Below are 22,046 nucleotides of genomic sequence, written 5' to 3'. Positions count from 1 at the left end.
CGGTGTTGTCCAATATTTTTTATGTAATTTTGTTAAAAAAATTTCGCCCTATTTCCCATGTATTAAATGTTAATCAGCATTTTGGGGAGAATATTTAGTGTTTGCTTGTTATTATTGTTTCCCAATGCATTTCTATGACTGTTAATTATATACAAATTTTGGCTATTTGATGGCCGGGCCGGTCTCAATTCCTTCCACATATTTCTCAGTGGATAATAACTGGATCACAATGATCAAAATGTAGATTCATGATTATTTTTGATTCAATGTTTATTTTAATTAATAATAATAATAATGTTTTATTATGTTTATTTCATTAGATTTGTTTAGTTATAAATGTATGTCATATGTATAGTGAAGTTTTTTTACGTACATTTTACAAGGAGAGTTTTGAGGACATTTTACAAGTTTATTATTATTTAAAAAAAATTTTTTAAAAAAGCTTATCAAGGCTTGAGGAACAAACCCACATCCTTCAGATTGGGAGACATGCCATTGCTCCTTATACCTCTAAAAGTCAATTTTTTTTTGTCTCATTTGGACACACCATTAATGCAGTATAGTGGCTAATAGCAAGAGTGGCATGACTCAGGTGGTAGAGTGGCTGTCTCCCAAGCTGAAGGTCATGAGTTTGTTCCTCAATGCTTGAGTAACTTATTTTTTTAATAAACTGTTAAAATTTACTCAAAACTCTCCTCGTAAAATTTACTTCTTTTTTTTTTTTGTGAAAAATACTTTCAAGTAAAAATTACTCCTTTTTTTTTTTTACAGTGTACAAAAGCCTCACAGAAAAGGTGACATACATTCAGACGCGTTCTTTTTAATCCAGCCATTCATCCAGGTGTTGATTTCCAAGAGTGTCCCACATGTGCACTTCAGCATAAGCCACTATTATCTTTCTGCTTGTGTAGCTAGAAACCAAATAGCTAAGCTCAATAATAATGCAAGAGGGCAGCTCGATGGCAGCCCGGTGGCACAACAGAATAATAGCGCCAGAGGACTCCTGTCTCTCTTAAACAAATTTGCAGGTGCTTCGCTTCAACTTACAGTTCATATGCAGCAACAACCTTGTATCCACAAGTGCATAATGTCTCATCAGCACTGATCGGTTATCAATTAAAGCAAAAGCATCTCATTATATTAATGAATGGCTTCAGCTTATAATAGCCCCGTCTTATTGATGTCTGAACACGGTAAGCAAAAAACCCCTTACGCAGCACCGGCAGCTGAGAGAGAGAGAGAGAGAGAGAGAGCAGCTTTGCAGAGGGGAAGAAAACTAAACAGGCAAAGGGAAGCTGAAGGACACACCAGGCTACTCTCAGAGGGACTGCATTCATTCCAGCAATTGTCATGCAAGCCTTGTTGTAAGTAATAATGTGGCCTTTAATGACGGAATGATGGACCTGCCAAACACTGCTTCTGCTTTCTGCTGGCTGCATGTCCCCACCGCCCGCTTCTCACGTACCCATCTGGGACAAATTAGCATATCCTCATCAATTCACAGGCCGCTTTAACATAATCCATATTTGTTGGGATAAATTCTACGGCAAGTCTCCCCCGTGCAGCGGTCATATGACACGATGACACACTTCAAGAGCCTGACTCGCATAAAGCATGCTTGGGCAGCTGAGCAATTCATAAATGTAAAATAGTGAGGCATAGCGCCCCCCTCCTCGTACCTGAAGGGACAAATCCCTTTTGGCCAGACATCTTCACACTGTTACCTGGCTATTCCTCCACAACAGCACTTTGCTTTTTAGTCTTGGCGTTTGGGAAAAAGGAGAAAAAGGAACAAAACGGAGCCAGTCTGCTGTCATGGCTGGCAGTGTAGAATAGTGGTGGAGAATTCATTGAGTTGCTGGGGCATGTCCAAGTATGGATGCTTCACTTATCAGAAAAGAATGCCATATTTTGATATATATTTGTCTATTTTTGATAAGTCTAGTCAAACTAGTCTTTGGCATTAGTGTTAGGTTAGGTATCAATAATATCTAATGTGGTTTATTTGTGTCAATATTTTAAATAGCTTACATCACCACTTCCAATTCAAAATTGCTTGTTTAAATGGCGAGCAGTAAATAGAGCAAGAGCCTGGCCTAATGAGACGTTCCTCAAGAGCTGCACAATCTTTATTTAAATTAGCTTTCCCCAGGACAAATATCTTGACATTTATTTGTCCGGTCATGTGTCTAAAACAGTTTATGATGGAATAAACCAAAACTTTAATCAATCAGTGAATCCAATGAAGCCAAAGCAAATATTAATCCTAGTTAAACATTTTATTGGTAGAGTAGTTTTAAGTCTTGTGTGTCCTTATAGATCCCTCACCCACTGAAAGCCTTTGTCTGTCATGAACCATCATCACAAACACCTTCTGAGATATAATCTCGGAGAATTTTTCAAGCCCTCCTGTCAAAGAGAAAGTAAAGCTCTCGGGATCATGACACGCAGCAGTCACACAGCTCTGGGCCTGATGCTTCTCAAGAGCTGCGCTGTCTGGCGGCCAACGGGGCCAGAGGCTGAATTCTACGAGACGCGGTAAAAGACAAATCCGAGGATACATTGCAGGAATTGATCAGGGCGCAATGACTGGGGGAGTGTCTGTTATGTTGATCCAAAATCTGGTATCTTACATGATTTGTTACACAAAAAAAAGTCAAAGCAGCAAAAGAGATAAGATGACGCGATGACGGTGAGCCAGGAGGAATATGCTTTTTTCTTCTTCTTTTTGGGCTGTTTGTAGATCTCTGTTCCTCAAGTACGGGGTCAGAAGAATAATCAGTTGTAAACAAAAATTATTTAAAAATACTTGAATTCTAGTGATAGCTTGACATCTGAGTGTAATTTGTTGTATGACCAAAGCCGTAAGTCAATTTAGTTAAATCAAATTAATATTCAGGAACATGGCCGATTAGTCTGCATGTGAGCGTCTGGACGTGAGGTGTTTTTTTATTTATTAGCTGCTTGTTTTTTTAGCTGCTTGCAAATGTTCACATATTGTTTTTGTGTGTTTGACTGCAATTTAAAAATATATATATATATTTCATTTTATGGCGTTTCTGAAGCTCGCTTACATTGGCTGCAAATTCTGGCTCACAACACAGAACAAAAACTTTTTATTATTTTTTTATTTTCAAGCTCTCGATTTGAAAAACTAAAACAAAAAAAACAAAAATTTTCAGTTCACTATAGCATGTCGGCAACGATTTTGGACTGTCAAATGGCAGATATTCTGTAAAAAAAAAAAAAAATCTTTCTAGGAAATCTTCACAAGGTTGCATGTCATCATCATATTTAAACTGCATCAACTACAGCCAAGCAGCAGGTTCACATGAAGCTCAGCACGGACTCCAACATGGAACACGTGTCCGCCTACACCATGAGGGGTGAAGTAATGACTCCCGAACATCCCGATGATGGAGGGGCAGGTGTCACGCAAACACAGCGGATGTAACAGGACGTTAAGCTGTGCGCTAAAACCTCACAAAGGGCCGTAAAGCTCTGCTTGATTGCCCAAGCAAAATCAATATGACATTACTGTGTCAATCTATCTATATTTGGGCAAATGTTTGTCTTCAGCTCTCATTTAAGGAAGAATTAAATCAGCGAGCCTTTCAAGTAAAAAAAAAAAAAAAAAAGGGAAAAAAATGTTTGGGGAGCGAGCCCTCGTAAACACAAAGCCCTCATGTGACTGGGAGCGGCCTCAGTTGGGCAGACAGCAGAGGGACTTAACAAAGCTAATTAGAAGAGGCTGACATGTTCAAGTGAGCTGCTGCTCGCCAGTCAGCTCTATCACATATGTTTCCTTTGTGGCGGCTGAAGTGGCTCCTTTGTTTGTGAATTGATAGCGTTTCGCTCCACCATCCCTTTGGGTAGAGGCACTGACCTGCGGAGGCCCCGACAGTGAGAGGAGGCTCTCCGTGCCTCCCCAATGCCGGCTGCTCCAGCTGTCCCGCGCCACTCCCAAACCCTGCCAGAGCCGCGGACGCGCGGCAAGATGGGCAACACCTGTAAAAAGAGTGAAGACCGCTCGGAGCAGCCTGCCCACCTGCTACCGAGCTCTCTGGGCCCTGCAGCTTAAACGCTCATTTTGTGCCTCTCAGCACGGGACTTATTGATATAAATAGCTGTGCACAAAGTGCACACTCTGTTTTCTCTTGGTCTGATGCAGAAGGTGTGTGCGTGCGCGCGTGTGTGTGTGTATGTGTGTGATTATACTCTATGGAGGCCTCTTTCAGGTGGGGATGAAATATGAGGAGTTTGGACACTGGTTAAATGTCAATCTCTGCTAGACTTACTGAAAATGATTATTGTACATTTCACACAGATTGAAACGGACAACAGCACTCCCGCCTCGGTCTTAAACAAGGATTCGATATCTAATATGTAGCCACAATATGCTGTGTATTAAGCATTACAGATGCTACAATAGATTTAATGATGACCTTACCATTTGTCTTGATTTAGCATGTCCTTCCTCTGCGCTGAAGGGAAGGTTGTCCTTGAATAAGATCTCCAATAGTACCAAGAAAAAGGGTAAGGAATACAAAGAGAAAGGAATGTATGCTAATCGCGGTTTGACAAATAACACTTCACTCAGATGAATTATTTGTGTTTACCCGAGATAAACACCAAAGTGGCACATTTAAACATTAAATAGCTCTATAAGGCCAGAAAGAAAGTTTGGAAAATAAAGTCTATCTCTTTCATTCACCTCGGCCTGCTTGGCAACAGATTAATTGTCACCCATTAAGATGACAAGACAATTTGTGGTGTAGCTGAGTGTAAATAAATACGCTGAGGAGGAGATAATACATCAGGCTGCTGACCGGGCTTTTCCATTACAGCAGCACATTTGTTTCCATACACGCTGCAAGCGACTGGGCGAATGGCGCCTTTCCTTCATGAGGTGCAAGCGTAACTATCTTGAGGAAAATAAGGACTCCATGACATTAACTTTCATTACAAAAGTCATCTCGCCTGCCAGACGAAAAGCGCTCGGCTCATTTTGCAGGAGAAGACGTAATACAGAACCCTACGCAGGTAACAATTGTCTTGTCTCCATTATGGTGCGATAAAACTACAGCAATAATAAGAGACTCACGATTCCAGACACTAGCAGCACAGTAAAACTCGATCCTACATTGATTTTCCAGCAAAACACAACCATTAAAAATATAATATAGAATGAGTTTTATATGCAACTTTAGATTTAGTAGACCATTGATCCTCAAAGTGTGGTTTGTGTACTAGGGCCCGACTGATATGAATTTTATTAAGCCAATGCCGATACCGATATTTGGCAGAAAATACTGATTGCAGATTAATGCCACAATTTCCTCACGATTAGTGGTTATCAACCGCAAATAAATTGTTTAAAAAAAACTTTCCTTTTAGGTCTCCAGGTTTTTCCCAAGTGAAAAGGGCTCTCTTGTATAAAATTTGCCATTCAAGGATGGCACATAACTGTAGAACAAGAAACCAAGAATTAGTCTTTTTTTTGGAGAATGTTTTTGAAAAAAAAACTGGGTTTTTTTTTTTTGACCGATTATTCGGGCCGATTTTTTGTTCAACTTACATTTGTAAGACATTTAATTTAATCATTATTTAAGTTTTTTCCTATATTGTAGTGCAGTATTACATTTCAAACTGTACAGTGGTGTCAGTGAACTCAACTCAGCTCGTTTAACAACAAGCAGCAGTTTGGCACATACTGAACAATTCTTCAAAAAAGAGGCTTCAATCTGTTATTATTATCATTATTCAAATTTACTGTCAAACTAAACTTCATTAAGGATAAATATACTTTATGTATTTAAAACAAGCATACAGTTTTGCTTAGGAAACTCAATTAAGCTTAATGCTAACAACAGCATCAATGTTAAAACAATTTTAGCAACATATACAGTATTGTATTTAAACACAAAAAGTGGAACAACAAATGTAGACATAGTGTAATAATACTCACAGGCTTATGTTCTTTATCCTCTGTGAAGAACTACTAATATGACTGCAGCTTACTGATGAGTGGCTGTCTCCATGTTTGTATCCACGTATGTCTGTATTATACTGCCCCCAGGTGGCCAAGGCGAACACAACACAAGGAGCAGCACGATGTCCATTGAACTGAAGCAAAAAATGCACACACACATTTTTTTTTTATTCTTTACACCCTATTTAATTATGTATAATGGCACAGTGGCTTAAAATATTATTAAGTAGACTTTTTTAGGAATAAAACATCTTTTGATGAAAATTTGGGCCCAATATGCTACATTGTTGGTTATTATGGTGGAACTTGGAGAACCAGGCATTTTTTCTAAGAGGTCATTGGTCTAAAAAGTTTGAGAACCACAGCACTAAATGATTTCGAGGAGGTGATGAAGGGAAGAAAGGAAAGTACACCCAGTGTGGCTGCATTGATTGTGCTGTAATTGATCTGATGGGTCCTTGTGATAATTGACAATTATCCCTGATTACCAGGCAGGGGCTTAAAATCAGTTCAAGAAAATGACCAACATTACGGGATGTTGTACAACGGCTGAACAAAGATAAATCAATACACCTCAGAAAGAGCAAGAGACAAGACAAACACTGAACCACATGGTGCTCTGCCAATAAAGGGCACAGTTCATAGTAAACATAATACAACACACAACAAGGGGCTGTAATGAGCACGGTAATCATTTAAGATTAGAACACAAGCTAATGGAGTTAGTTGTAAATGGAAGGATGTTTTGACGCGGGGGCATTTATCCGCTGCAAAAGTGCCACGTCTGCATGAGCGCGTTAAGTGTGTCCCTGTGTGTCTATATTTCTCCATTACTACGCGTGTGACCCCGGCTGATTGCTCCTCTTGATTCCAGCAGACAGATGCAACTCATTGCGGCTTAATAAATATACGGGCCCTGGGGATCTCAGCTAAACAGTTCTATTAAGTTGGAAACATGTCCGCCAATATAAAAGCAGCCTGACCCCGAGAAAGGTCAACTGTGACACGCATGTTTACCCCGGGAAAACAAAAGCGGGGCTGGAAGGTCTTGTTTTGTCGGATGTCTTCATACGTGAGAGAGTGGGGCGGGTGGCAAATTGTTCGTTTTCAGCAAATGTGTCCTTGAAACCACAAGATAGATTTATAGAGAGGTAGGAAGGAAGCGAGGTGGATAGATAGATGGATAAAGCCGCTAATCTGCCTCTACAATGTTTAATAAGCACATCAAAACATTGACGCGGAGAAATTTCCATGCTTGGTGAGCATATTAGTGAGTCACAGCATTAAATAGCATTGATGAACTGTTTGCTTATGCTGTAATAATTAACTTACATTACATTACTTTGTGTGATTACTTTCTTAATTGGCTGAATTATGCATCAATTTAATATCTAATAACCAGTCTCAGACATTAGACAGTGTTCAGACACAAATTGCATGTAGTTTCCGAGCTTTAATTAAACACTCCAGAATAAATGAAACGATGTGGGATGGATGTCTCGCAGTGATTTCCTGGGTGCTTAAATATGCTATTTATTATGAAGGCGTATAAAAATTCACTTTCTCCTCAGGAAAGCAAACCACAAGATGCCAATTATGATATGCAAGTTGCTTTGCCGGGGCTTTTTCCAGAATGGGGACTAATAAATTTACTGCGTGGGACTCGTTATTTTATAATACAAATACATTACTATGCCATTTTTCAAGTTTCAAATTTTGTGTGCAGAGCAAAACAAGGCCCCTAAAGATTTGTTTAATTACATAGCACAGTTTGATTTTTTTTGTTATTGCGTTGAGGAATGAGTGAGCTGGCACAATAAGTGAGGATTCTTTGCAGGTATTCAAATTACTCAATTAAACGCAGCGATTAAATATGGCCAACTTGTGGAAGAGCTGAAAGAGAGACCTTGTCATGAATATCAATTTTAGAGGTGATGTGCACGAGTGCATCGCGCACGCTCTCATTTTTAACCACATATTTTTATATTTTTGCTAGGGGTGCTAATACTATACTATACTATACTCCCTAAGTATGTGGTGTTCAAATAAAGACTACACATCATATATAGGCACACGTACACATTCATCTTAAAAACGTCTGTTAGCTTAAAGATGTATTCAAGGATCATTTTTGAAAAGTAGAAGCCAAACGTCCATTTGTCACTTTTTTGAAAATGTGCATGTGGAAGACCATCCTACCAGCTCTCCTGCTCGTCTGGAGGAAATGCCTACCAAATGTTGGGAACACGCGACCTCATCTTTATCATCATCTTCATCAGTCTCTGCAGCCGGCCTTACTTATAGATGAATGTCCTCAGCGGCTACATGCTAAAAACACTCGAAATGCGCATGCGCAGCTAGGAACGAGCACGCACGAAGTTTGATGATCCACCCGGAAGATGCAGCGACAAAAGATCCTTAAATACACCTTTAATGGTAACACAACATGTGAAACGCTTTATATGGGCTAGCGAATAGCATTGATATCACAGTATAACCCTTTCAGCGACACATACATAAAGATGATATCTATGACAAAATGATATTTGGTTGCATGTATAGTAGAGATAGACTGCTGTGTCTTTATTCAGGGCTGATACCAATTATTTGTAGTAAAAGAGGCAGATAACCGATATTTGGAGCCAATATTTATTTTCAGTAAAAGGGAAAAAAATGTCGGCATCAAAATTTTAAATAAAAACTCCAACTAATAACATTTATTATTGATGAGATGGATGGATGGAAATGTCATTAAGCATATGTTTACTGAACAACTTTTCAGATTTGCAAAACGTTAGGGATTTTTTTTTAATTATTTTAGACAATACACATCTTTGTTTTAAAATTCTAATAAAAAAGCAGGTCTTAAGTAAATAAAGTTACGGTTCCTAGCTTGTACAGTAATTTTTTTAAAACATATTTGCACGGAAGATGTCAGAACCAATATTTCGTGTTTCATTCATTGCTGACGGACAGCAAAGTGGAGCTAATGGAAACCGAAACACGGAAATGTGACTCGCGTGATGGCACGCCGACTTGCTCAATGGACGCCCGTTGCTGGAGGTAACAACAACACAACTTTAAATAACTTTAAAATGGTGTGATTATGGTGGGAAATAATGAAATAATGAAAAACAAGGTGCTACGACCGAGGCACGGGTAAAGTTGAAACGACGTAGGTCGCGTACGACTCAACTCGACGGCTCCCTGTACCTCCTTATTGCTTTATACAGTAAATAAAGTTTTCCAAAATGTCAAAAAAAAAAGAAATGTAAAATTTTTACTTAATTTTGGTTTTAATTTCAAACAAAAAGGTGCCGATGCAAATATTCATCAAAATGATGAATACCGGCCTCGGTCTATTGTATGCATTAACAAAGGTCCTTTCTTCTACTATGTTGAGGAAAGGTTTTGTGCGTGAAGCAATTGCTATTATTATTCTAGGCTTGGCTAAATAGATTTTTCCAGAGAGAAATTGTGTTAAAACGCCACCGAGTGGACCTATTTTTTCCACCACTTTTTTTAAATGACACAGTCACAAGCATATTAAAACAAGTCATATCAAAAAGACGCAGGTTATTCAGTGAATAATGAGACTTAAATAGATTACCAGTTATTGACCTTATCAGTGCATGTGACAAAAACATGCTAAAACAAAATTGGTAAATATCATATTAATTGTTAAAAAATTATGTTGAATTTAAATGAGGGTGTTTGGAACATGGTTTCGCAGATAAACAGAATGTTAATCCAGCAGGTGAGTGGTGTTGGATCGTTAGCCTGCTTTAGAAATCATCTCCAAGGTTGGACAGAAAACGACGGCAGCACGTGAATGCTTCACAGACCTCATGATAGTTTCCGTCTGTCACTTACATTTTAGTCTTTTACGTCTGACTAGACGCGTCATGTCAGCAACCTATTGGAACGAACCCCCCCGCTGCGTTCTCGTATTGCCTTTGGCATGCGGTTTGGTAAACCATTAATTCTTTGCTTCACTACCTTTAGGTGAAGCTTGCCCTCCCATCAGTGAGACTCAAAGAGAGATCAGCTCACCTACCTGATATTATACATGCCCATGCACTTCCTGAGGAGCTTCATAGCGCAGTCAATTCTGCATCTCATTTGACTAACTGCATTAAAAACAAGCACTTGAGGATTTAAAAATCAACTGAATAATTGCATGATGAATATTTGAAATATTTTCTTGTTACCTTGAAGTATTCGACATCTGTCAGCATTAGTTAACGCGGCTCACTAAATAATGTTATGGCCTTTCAGGACTAATCAATGGACGAAACGCTGAGAGCAAAGCCAGAAGGCGCCTCTCGTGAGTTTTCATAACATACAAATTCATTTTACAACAGTTAGTCTCAAAGTGGGAAGATGGCCATTTATCATAGCGCAAGCCATGAATCAAGTCACACCGTAAGAATCGAACATTGATTCACCATATTCCCTTGTTTTTCCATCTGAGCCACATAATGATCATTAAACTGACCGCAGCATGTCCAAAAAATGGATTTGTAATACACTGTGCTCAGCTTGAAAGAACGGTATCCCGGCACAGATGTGGCTTTAACAAAAACAACATTCATTTTAGTGCAGGGGTCTGCAGCTTGCGGCTCTCTGTGCATCTCCAAAAAAAAGTTGAAGTATATATATTTTTACATAGACTTATTTTTTTGACAAAATATTATTCAAATAAATGATTGATTTAGCTAAAAAAATGAATAATTAAATACTCCATAAATGACAGAGTCCAAATTTTTAAATTGTCAGAAAAAGAGAGAAGAAAGATGGATGAAAAGTTTTTTTTTAATTATTTAAAACTGTTCAAAAAGTGATGGGAGGGATAACAGAAATTTACCATCAAATGTCCAAAATGTCAGAGAATCAAAAAAAAAAAAAAGGCAGCAAAGAAGGTGTTCAAATAGTAACTATAAAATGTCCAAAATCACAAAAGAAAAAATCCCAAAATTTACCATTAAATGTACAAAAAATTGCCAGAAAATTGATTTAAAAGGCAGGAAAGAAAATGTTGAAAAAGTAACTATAACATTTCCAAAAACAAAAGAAATCTTGAAAATGATCATAAAATGTCCGCAAAATTGCAACAACAACAAAAAGTCCGAAATTTTATCTAAGTAAAGGCAGGAAAGAAAATGTTTAAAAAAGTAACCATAAAATGTCCAAAAACAAAAAGAAACAAAATCCCGAAAATTGCCATGAAATGTCCACAAAATAACAAAAAAATTCAGAAAAGTGCAAAAAAAAAAGTAGAAAAATTTAATATATATATATTTATTTATTTATGTATTTATTTATTTTTAAAGGAAGAAGACAGCAGAACATTACCACAATATAACCATAAAATTGCCAAAAATGTCAGAAATTTGACAGAATGGCAATTAGCTCCAATTAACTCTTGGGCTCTCAGTACATTAGACCAACACTAACACTCTGTTTTGTTTATATCACAATGTTCAAATGTTTGCGGCTCCAGACAGATTTTTAAAAATTATTTATTGGGCCTAAAATGGCTCTTTTGACAGTAAAGGCTGCTGACCCCTAATTTAGTGCACGTTAGTACCACGGAAAAGCGAGAAAGGGCTCAGGAGCTCTTGGCGCGAGTCCATCTCGATGCCATGTGCACGTGATCCTAGCCTAGATGAGCATGCTTTAATGGGACTGCTTAGCCCTATCATGACCCAATGAGTGCCGGCTGTGGAGTGGACGTGCTCGGTGTCTGTGTTCCCAGCAGGGAGACCGTGTCTTATGAAGGTCACAACTGCAGCAGTCGGGGCTCTCTAAGTGAACTCTGGAGAGGATAACAAGCCACATCCAACACTCGCTCTTTGTGCTACCGCCGCCGCCACCGACCCGCTTAACAGGACAAGCTCAAACCCAGAATCCTGAAACACACGTTCCTCATAAAAAAAATTAAATACGCGGCTCCACTTCCAATTACAAGGGAGGGTCAACGTCATCAGTATGCATTCAGATTGTGAAACGTAGTATTTTGAAAGGCAATTCGGAGCGTCGAGCAAAATGGGAAATTAGCCACAATGGAATTTCAGTCCAAACAGAGTGTGTGACAGCATTGCCCAGTGTTATGGTCGCCTAATGGACAATGTAGCATTAATTCAGCTTCAGATGAACAGGCAGGGCAGCCGAATCACAAATGAGGAGGGGGCCCAAGGTGTATGAATTATGCATATTACATTACCATAACCCTACTATACACTGTGCAGCTAAACAATGCCGTATAAATTGGACTTCGACTGAGATATTGAACAATTTTCTACATGGGTCTTGCCTACCTTGGTAGTGAAATTGTATTTCGCTTCCCCAGCAGCGGCTGAGTCCATATGAGATTTGTATGTCCGGCTGTAACGCTATGTAAACAAGTCAGCGATAATTGAAAAGAAAGTCTCTTGACTGCTTTCCTTTAGACCTATCATTCAAATAGATGGGAATTTGCTTAAATGGAAGGCGAGGAATTACTTTTTCTATTGAGTTTCCTTCAAACATTAAAGGCACATAAATGAAATGGAGCAATTTACTTTGTCGGCCGGTGAAATTGTGCTCAAGCAAAACATGTCAGAAACTATTATATGCAATCATGCTGCTCTTATTAATCCTGAGGAAATCCGATGAAGGAAATTTCACTGGTGCCATAAAATGCAGTTTGTATTGTGCCAGTGACACAGTCGCAAGGACGAAAACTGACAAACGAATTTCAAATAAAGTTTACGCCAAAACCTAGGGCTGTGCAATTAATCGAAATGCAATTATAATTTCAATTATTAAACTCCACAATTACAAAATCAGCATAAATAAAATAAAAAAATTATTTTAAAATTAAATTAATTGATTAAATAAATTATAATTTTGGAGTTGTTTAAATTTATACATTTGCACCTTTTAAAAAAATGTCAATAACTAATTTAATACATTTTGTTTCATCCAAAAGGAACTTGAATAATAATAGTGTTTCAAAGAATTTTATTTGTCTTAATATTTGTATTTGTTTTTTCCGTACCAAAAAATCATCCCACTGCACAGTGCACAAGCCAACATAAATAAATAAATAAATGTTATTATAAATATATTATTATTATAAATTGAGTTTGGTCCAAAAGGAACTTACTTACTTAATTATAGTGTTTTTAATTGGTCTTAATATTTTTAAATGCTTAAACATTTTCTTGGTTTGTACCAAAAAATAATCATTTGAATAAACAGGATTTCAATTATTGCCAAAATAATTTTGATTATTTTTTCCATAATCGAGCAGCCCTAAGGAATACTCTTTTTCTTTTAAACAAAGTTGAAGGTGTTAACATTTTGCTTTTCTGCATCCACAAGTACTTCGGAAGAGCAAGAACATTTCTTTGACACCATTTAAAAGGAAATACAGCCCTCTAAAATAAGACCATAAAACTCTTCCTTTTGTTTTTCCGTGGCAATAATTTAGTGCTGAGAGTGCATCTCTTATTTGTAGATGATGTCTGTAGTTTGGCTTGCGTTCGGCCCACACTCGCGGCTCGCTTTGTAGAAACAGTACGTGGCATCGCTAACTGCCTCTGTTGGAGCCTTGTAATCATTACCTGGCATCTTATTGCCTCTGTGGCTTTTAAAGCCCTTGTTTCACTCCCAGAAAAGAGCAGATCTTTTATTAAAACTTTAGGAGAGCGTCACCCAGCCCTTCCTCCCCAGCGGAGGGGGGGAGAAGGAGGAGTGGGACAAATTAGTGTTGACAGTAGACACTTAAAGCAGGAAAATCACAGGCCCGCTGGGAGGCGGGAGCCACATGGGGCTCGGCGCTTGTGTAAAGAACACTCCAGATTTCACTTGAGATGCAGTCACCTTTTAACAGAGCAGGGGGAATGTCAAAAGACCCTCTTGAATGAGCCAATAAAGCCACTAAAAGGGGAGGATTAACCAGCTGATATCAAGGACAGCGGTTTGTTTGGGAAGCGGACGCCCCTTTTCCGCTGCAGCACACTGGGCGGAACATTTGCTTTTCTAAGCACGCCACTGCCCGGCCAAAATTGTATTGACGTCTTCATTCCTTTTGTGGTCGCAGCAGTGTTATCCAAATGCTGCTCATGTTAACATGTAACCGACGGGATGAATTGCTTTGTCCTGACCTTAGCTTGACGTAACAGGAGCCCCTTTGGCCTCCTTTGTATAGTCGTGTATGCTATCATTGCCTTTATGGCCCATTCATCAGAAAGCGCCGCTGGTACAAGTGAAGCCACACAATATGAAACACTTAATTACAAGACATCAGGGGCTTTCAATCTCCTCTTAATTTCCCAGCAGCTGTGATGAAAAACCCTTGATCCAATTAATGTGTCAAAACACGACCCAACAATGTCACGGCCTCCTCGCAACCTCTTAAACAGCAGATAAAAGACAAGGCTTAAACAGTGTGGATGTATTTGCGATACAAGGACGCCACTGCATATCCAGCGACGCACCTCAGCAAGGCAGTTTTGTGGTTTTTGTGCACAGTACTTAGTTTAGCAATATTGTTACTAAAAATCAAGTTTCCCTCATTTGGTAATGAATAAACGTTTTATATTGAAATCATACTCCCTGTGTGTTTTTTCCTTTCCTTCCTTGGGGTGTAGAAAAGATTGTTAAACTTGAGGGGAAATGCTTGGGAATACTTTTGTTCATACACACAATTATATGCAGTAAATAAATGATCAAAATCGATATTCACACTATCTTGTCATCTTTTTTTTTTTTTAACTCACTGATCTGCGAACAATGATCGGACCCAGAAATTCTGATATAGTCATTTAAGTGTAGCATTACTCATAATAAAGTTGTCTTTACGTATTTATCTATTTTTTTTATATTGAAAATTTGCAAAACAACATGCTAAGGCCTATTTTAAAGGCAGTTTATAAGGACTACAAAGAAAAAAGCACTTCATCTGCCCTTGCGTAGGAAATACTGTATTTTAAATACTAGGTAGTTCTTTTTGTTGTTGTCTTTCCTGAAATCCTTGAGCTTTTAATATATATATATATGAAACAGAATTTAGTTCTGTCTTTTAGCCATTTCCACCTCGGATATAAATTCCATCTCTTAACATCTTTTCACATCAATGACAATATGCCGTGTGAATTTAAAAAAACAAGAGCAAAGCATCAACTGTATCATTCAAGTCATTTGGCAAAGTCTACTTTTGATACAGCTGATAAAAATGCTAAAAGAAGTGATTAGCCTCAACGCGATATGCTAATTAGTGAATTACCTGTTTTATATTCCTGCAGCGGGTCAGCATTGAAGGTTCTTGGATTATTTGTAGACATTAAACCTACTCAGTCGGTGTCTACATATGCGTTTTGTTGTAATTTAATTTTACATGTTCATCTAGATTTAAATTGGAGTGACATCACGTTATCTTGTGAGTCAAAGACAATAGTTGAAACAATGCTACAAGTTTTCTTTTGTAATGTAATTCATCACCTTGCCGAGGTGCCCCATTGGATCTACCATATTATTTGGTCCTAATGCATTCTCAATGTGTCCTAGTGTAGTTACAAGGCATTCAAGGTGAAACTTTGCTCTCGCAAAGTGCTTACACTTGAGATTTATTTAGCGCTGTCACGACACCAGCTACTAAGAATTGTTAGTTTATCAGCAACGGGTGTCACTTGACGTCCGACGGCGCTTTCCACGTAAGTTATCGTATCTTCGAGACAGCAGCAGGTAGTTTTCCCAGCGTTTTATTTTGTAGTCTGATATAGTGCTGCTCAGTTACGACAACGCTAAACCCCTGGTGATAAATCAAACAAGCAGCGGCTGCCTCTGATAACTCAATAAGCACCTGGACTCCTCCTAACATGTCACACCTGCACTTCTCCGTAGAGCGTCTTCCTTCTCGGGTTTCGCTTGGGGGCTTGATACACCTGCCTGGTGGATTTCAGAAGCCTAGCAGCTGGGAGAGTAGCATCATGCATGCTTAATTAGGATGAACAGGAACTATGCATGGGATGGAAGTGCTAGTGTTTAATGCAGAGTATTAAATTGTTTTTTTTGTTTTTTTAAACATGTGTTTGCGTAGCTCTTGTACATAAAAGGTGTTTTAATATGTAAAGGGTATTTAGCAGGTTATTGCTAAAATAACAGGTAAACAAGACACTTAGCTATTTTTGCATTCATTTGGTGCATTACACTTTCTTCATACTGCAGTGTATCATCAACTTGATTTAATGAGCATATTTAACAAGAGGTTGGTGAGCAAGAGGACACATTTTTTGGTCAATATTGTACACTTTCTATCCAATCAATGGCATATATTCCTATGAGCCACTGTCAAGTGTTTTAGTTTAAAAAATAATCATATACTGATTCTAAAAACCCAAAGGCATTTATTAAATGATAGAAAGAAAACGACTACCAATAGCTCAAAGTCAGCATATTTTCAAAGCGGTTTATTTCCAGCTTTTTCTTAACAGATCATTTCAGGGCAGGTTGTTTAAATCTATACTATAGTGCTTTTGCGACTCTTCACCACTGTAGTGGTTGATAATTGAAAAAAAGGCAGCTAATAAAGTCCAAAGTTGCAAATACCATTCTACAAAATAAACAGCAGATTTCCATGAAACTTTGCAAATGGGTGACAAACAATAATCCATTAAAGAGGAAGTCAACCCCCCAAAAATGTTTGACAATATGCTCTATGCAGCCTCACTAGTATAAATACAGTATTCTGGTTAATATTGCGCTAGTGGAATATGAGTTAAGCAAAATCCAGTCGTTTTTATCAATATCAGAAGGCGGCCATTTTGCAACTTGCTGTCGAGTAAAAATTACATCACAGTAGTGAGTCAGGTAACAACCAATCAAGCTAAGTTTCAAAAAACAGGTGAGCTGTAATAGGTCGTAGCCAAAGCCCTGAGCAACTTTGATGTCATCTTCAGCTGACAGCAAGTGGCAAAATGGCCGCCCCGAGATGGATAAAAACGGATTTTCCACAAATGTAATATTAATCAAAAATATCATGTTTAGACTAGTGCGGTCGCATATAACATATTATTGTCAAGAAATGTTTAAGTTTGATTTCCCCTTTAAATTCTGGTGACCATCTTGATCCAAATGTGGTTACGTCATTGAGTCATTCTCTATGAAACTGAAAATAGCCTGCTTGCTAACACATTGTCCGAACAGACAAAATTACCCAAATGTGACTTAATCCAAAATGGTCCTGTAATCTTACATCATGCTCCATATACGAGAACTTATCATTTGTGACAATTTAATGTTGCGCTAGGAGTTTACTGTGTGTTAGGAGGACAATGGGTTTGTGGAGGCCTTCAAAATAAAGTCCTTTCAACGAAGGCCACCTTTATTGCTTCATTTTTGTCAGACCAGAGAATGATGCTCGCCCAAATGTGGTCGCCTGGTCGGACAAACAAACACGAATACAGTCCTCGCTTTTGTTAACAGTTCAACCTTGGTGTAGGAGCACACGCTTTAAATCCAATTCTAAAGTCGAGGTCTTACATTGCCATGGAGGCTCGAAACCCCTGAGCGGTGTAAGAAAAGTAAGAAGCGGCATGATAACTCAGGAGTGTCCTTCTATAATTATGGTATTCATGAAAAGATGAAATTGAGTGCTGACTAAATCTGTAGCTCCGGGCAAAATCAACAACTTCTGACCCCTGACTATCTGGAGGATACAGCTAACATAGCAAAACTTTGTTGCTTTTTTTTTGTTGCTTTTTTTATCCCACCAGTCAGGACTGAGGGAATGAAGTGCATCGATTGCTTGTGATTATTAACTAGACTGAGATAAGCCCTCTCCTTATTATGCAGATTACTGAGGCTCCCCGCTCCAGCATGTTGTACAGATGCACGGGAGCAGATGCTCTTACAGATGGTGGGTACACGGATCTATCATTATGCCTCCATTGTCTCCACTTCAATTGTTTGAGGGACAACAGAACTGCATCAAAGAGGAATCCAACTGCAATGAATTAAGAAAGGGAAAGACAAACAATCAGGCAAATTTATACACCGGAGGCCACCGAATGGAAAAGGAGCGTGAAGCCGAAGCCACTTCATACATACGAGCATGGCGTCGCCCAGTCATGTATACTGCACCCAAATCTGTTGGATGCAGCACTGTGCACCAGACATATGTTGCTTTTTCCATTAACAACTGCAAATTAATTCAGTAGAACCATATTAATTCAAATATGCGAGCTTCTTAAAAGGTGCATAGTGAAATGAACAATGTTTTCATTTTCTCCAAAAGTCCATTTAATTATATTATACAATGCAGACTAGAGTCAATATCACTATAAGGTGCCTTTGGGACGTGTCTCTATTTCACTCCAAAATAAGTTTAGACTTTCCATCAAGGTGGCATGCAAGATGGCAATGCTTCAAAATATGTGAGTTTGCTGACAGGGTGGACATTTTCGGCAACGGTTGTCAAAATCAAGTTTATAGGACTTGGACTTGGGTACCAAAAAAATTGATCGGGACATCCCTATTTTTGGCCATTTCCGTTGCCAACGATAATTCAGTTCGCATGTTAACAACGTAATGTTCAAGAAATATATTTAAAGTTTTCAAAGGATTTTTATTTCAATTTATGTTTTTTGTTGACATGTTGAGCGTGACAACATCAAACTACTGTACACTGATAATAAAAAATATATATATTTATTACAATAACAAAGCGTAAATATTTATTCAGCAAATATCCACATAATGTCACTGAAAACATTATTTTATTTATTTATTTATTTTTAAGGGACAGTTAGTTACCTAATAATGACAGAATGGACAGTAATTACAGAGCCACATGTAAAATGTTCAATATGAAGAAGAAAATAGAACACCAAAATGACAAGAAAACCATGTAAAACAAATTATTTTGTATCATTTAACCACTTATTAAACACACTAAAAGCAGAGCAACGGGTGGAACATATTTTGAGAGACTTATTGTACTGAAATGTGTGCAAATGTTTAGCCACTAATCGTAAAACATGAGTGTTGCATAATTCTGCTGCAGTTTCATGCTGACGACACCAATGTCACTTTTTTATTTATTTGTGATTTTGACTCTCTAACCTCCACTTAGTACTAGCACTAACTGATGATGTGACCAAATGTACTGAACATTGTATGCAGATCTACAGTATATTATTGCTGTCCTATGAAAGCAATTTACTCTCTCAAAATACTGTGATTTTTTTTTTTCCATTGAAAAAGAACTGAAATCTAATTTTATGTTTCTGTCAATTATTTTCACTTAGCAGTGACTATATCAGAAAAACATTTGTGAGAGTATAAATTTGCCATAATGAGTACAAAACAGACACATTTGGATTTACTTAAAAATGATTGCATATAAAATATTTTTTATTGAATGTTACTTCTTTTTTTTTTATATTGTTGTAAATATGGCATAAGTCAAAACCCTAAATAGCTTGTTGGCAAATGTATTCAGTTTTTTTTTTTTTGGGTGGAAAAACAATGCTCCAGAGAGTTTCACGAGACCTTTTGTTTTTGGAATAGACATTTATCCGTGAGTGCCAAGTTTTTGTACAATTTCTTAACAAATCTCTGGACAACCACAGTGAATAAAATGCATGCAGCTCATGACAATCTTGCCCTTAAGGGTAACCTCTTCTGCCCATCTGAGTTGCTTTCACTTATGCGATCCTGAGATCAGGACACGAGTAGTCCCTCTGATCAAACATGACGTTACACTCCAGAGAATTACACGCTTACATTACAAAAAGAGAAGGTCACGCGCAGACTTGTAAATCACGATGAACAGTTTCAGACTCGCTGCAAGAGCTTGCATGACTTAAAAAGTGAACAATGCTCAGCCTTGTTGGACACGATAAGAAGCTCAAGAGGCAATATCTCTACAAAATAATAAAAACATTTTAGTATGAATATTGAGCGGTGGTTTTTACTTTTCACGTCCCTCGCCTCTCAATCCTAATTTAAAACACATGCTTAATGCAATTTATAATATCCAGCATTGCCTCTCCTTAAAACAGGGTTGCGCTAAATGCTAAATGTACGGTATGTAGGATTTATGTCCACAAGACAAAGGGGTTTTATTTGTTTTCAGGCAGGACGAACAATCAGTAACGCCGGGTCGCTTGGCTTTGGCTGCATTTATTTAGTCTGAAGTCAAACATTGATTACAAAGAAGTCAACTCCCTTAGCAGCAAGATGCTGGAGCGTCCGAACAATAAATATGTTTTCTTGCTGTATTGAAATCAAAAATTCTATTCCGCGGTCATGTGTCATGGGTGGATACATTGAGCTCTTGTCAAAGCACAAAGCTCCCCTTGGAAGTCCACATTGGCCTGTCTGTTGTTAGGGCATGCAGGTCCACATGGGGCCGCATTTGATTGGAAAGCCCAAAGGGAGGCGTTCCACCAGTCACAAGGGCATTGTTAGTGCCTGCAAAATGGCCAGAGAAGAATGACTGATTATGCAACCACAGCCAGGGTTACTAATAGGAATTCTATTTGAATTTCTAACATAACAGATGTTTGCTGGGCACCTCGACGGAGCGCGCATACACAGTTATGTTAATTCGCCAGCGTTTCCCCTCAAGTTAGCTCACAGTCATTAGAGCACACAACTAGCTGGGATCCCTCTGTCAAACTAATAATTGGCCATTATTGATATTAATTAACATTTTTGCTCTCTATGTCCTTTTTGACCCACTATCTGTTAGTAAATCCAGTTACTGAGGCCTATTAGGGCAATAAAAACCACAGGACACTGTGGTAGTGGCAAGCCATTTATCAGAAGGAGAACATAAAGCCAATTAGGAACGGGTGCAGACAGTTGTCTTCATTCTGCACTGACTACTTCTTGATCTCCATTATAAATTGCTAATAGGACAGATACCGGATTGCAAGGGAGGACGAGTAAAGGGTTGTTACCATTGCTCACTCCCCCCGCCATGACAGGCCAAAGAGACTGGTAATAGTATCCTTGTTTGATGAGGCTAAACCATCATCTGCTGCTGTTTTTTTCCCTTTTGGTCTTTTGTGTTCAGGAGGATCTCGGCGCGTAAACTCTCAAAGATCATGCAATTGGCGAAAATGACCAAAGATTTACGGTTGCATTACAGTCGCAGATGTATAAGACAATCAAAAATAACGTTGAAAATGTTAGGCAAGCCCCCCTCGCTCCCTATCTTTAAAACTCGTCTTAGCATGGGACTCAGTATTGCTAATAAAACTGTGGCTAAAAAGTTAAGCGTGAAGACACTCTGTCGCGTCGGTAAATGTGCGGTTGGTGACTGTTCAATCTCGTCATCTTCCGTCGCATTTTTCAGTGTGCGGGGGCTTTTAAGTGGATTTGCATTTAAAGCAGCAAATCTCCACTTAGTCCCAAAAGTACTGTCCAGCATTATAGAGTATTTCAGTACCATACCAGACTGACATGCAACAATGAATGAGGAGTTGAGCGCCAATAGTTAACGAAGAGACATCCTATCTAGACAGTGCAGCTGACTACTAGAAATGAGCATGATGAACAAGTTGGAATTTCAGGCCATTGGAGCAAATGATCCAAAATGGAGTGAATGAATGGCTATAGGAAGTTGAGCGACATCCTCACTATGGCACAACTCTCCCATAAGGACAAACGCGATAGAAAATAGATTCAAACAATCTGAAAGTGGTTTTAGTTACAGGTTGGCACTACCCACGAGTTAGCTAACAAATCGCTAAGTAAACGATATTTGTGGGGGGGATAGAGACCAAGTGTCAATCATTTGCATATTTTTTGCAAATAATCCCTGCCCCCAGAAAGGTTTGTAAGATTCCACAAAATGCTCGCATGCTTCTATAATATGTACACAATTTTGAACTCATGTAACCCATAAACGACTGTATTGAGTCAATTCACCACAAACCACCTTCACATGAGACTTATGAACAGTTTTAGCTAGCATACTTGAATAAAACTTGAGCATAAACTGATGTGACATCACAAATGGGTAAACAAATGCGGAAACTAGCCCTTTACACAAATG

The 22,046-nt window shown here is 38.4% G+C and overlaps 1 protein-coding gene across 1 annotated transcript in view; it reads right to left on the bottom strand.

The window, feature by feature from the left end:
• Nucleotides 1-22,046, bottom strand: part of LOC147164787 (uncharacterized) — a 104,144-nt gene that overhangs the window by 79,170 nt on the left and 2,928 nt on the right. The window contains exon 3 of the transcript XR_015096703.1: nucleotides 5,969-6,126. The gene's annotated coding sequence lies outside the window, so the exon portion shown is untranslated. The remainder of the gene's footprint in view (nucleotides 1-5,968; nucleotides 6,127-22,046) is intronic.

The sequence above is a fragment of the Leptonotus elevatus genome, chromosome 12 (genome assembly GCF_054856555.1).
Source record: "Leptonotus elevatus isolate MCC_2025b chromosome 12, RoL_Lele_1.0, whole genome shotgun sequence".
Classification (NCBI taxonomy): Eukaryota; Metazoa; Chordata; class Actinopteri; order Syngnathiformes; family Syngnathidae; genus Leptonotus; species Leptonotus elevatus.
The sequence above is the reverse complement of the archived record's forward strand: the minus strand, read 5'-3'. Positions and strand labels throughout refer to the sequence as shown.